The sequence below is a fragment of the Penaeus monodon genome, chromosome 25 (genome assembly GCF_015228065.2).
Source record: "Penaeus monodon isolate SGIC_2016 chromosome 25, NSTDA_Pmon_1, whole genome shotgun sequence".
NCBI lineage: Eukaryota > Metazoa > Arthropoda > Malacostraca > Decapoda > Penaeidae > Penaeus > Penaeus monodon.
In genome coordinates, this window is record NC_051410.1 from 18094294 (window position 1) to 18094576 (window position 283).

A 283-nucleotide genomic window follows, 5' to 3' on the forward strand; every position below is an offset into this window, starting at 1 on the left:
CAACCGGGTTATCGTGGATTTCTCCTCTTACAAGGAGACTCACGAACACAGAAGCCAAAGTGCATACGAGGAAGTAACAGCGCTTGCATGTGTTTAAGGACACACAGTCATAAAGTCCCATGTTTAGAAACACATAATTATTTCTTGGAATCTCCCACAATGCCACACAAAAAGAGAAAAAAGAAATGGAGTGACATATCGTGATAAAACCAACAACAACACTGAATCTAATGAACCAAATGTTTAACAACAACAACAACAGCAGTCGAAAAAGAAGACGAAG

At 39.2% G+C, this 283-nt stretch overlaps 1 protein-coding gene across 1 annotated transcript in view; it reads right to left on the reverse strand.

Moving 5' to 3' along the window:
* LOC119589336 (sodium-dependent dopamine transporter-like) overlaps nt 1-283 on the reverse strand; it is a gene marked incomplete at its 5' end in the record, with an annotated part of 110782 nt that overhangs the window by 422 nt on the left and 110077 nt on the right. The gene's annotated exons all lie outside the window — the stretch shown is intronic.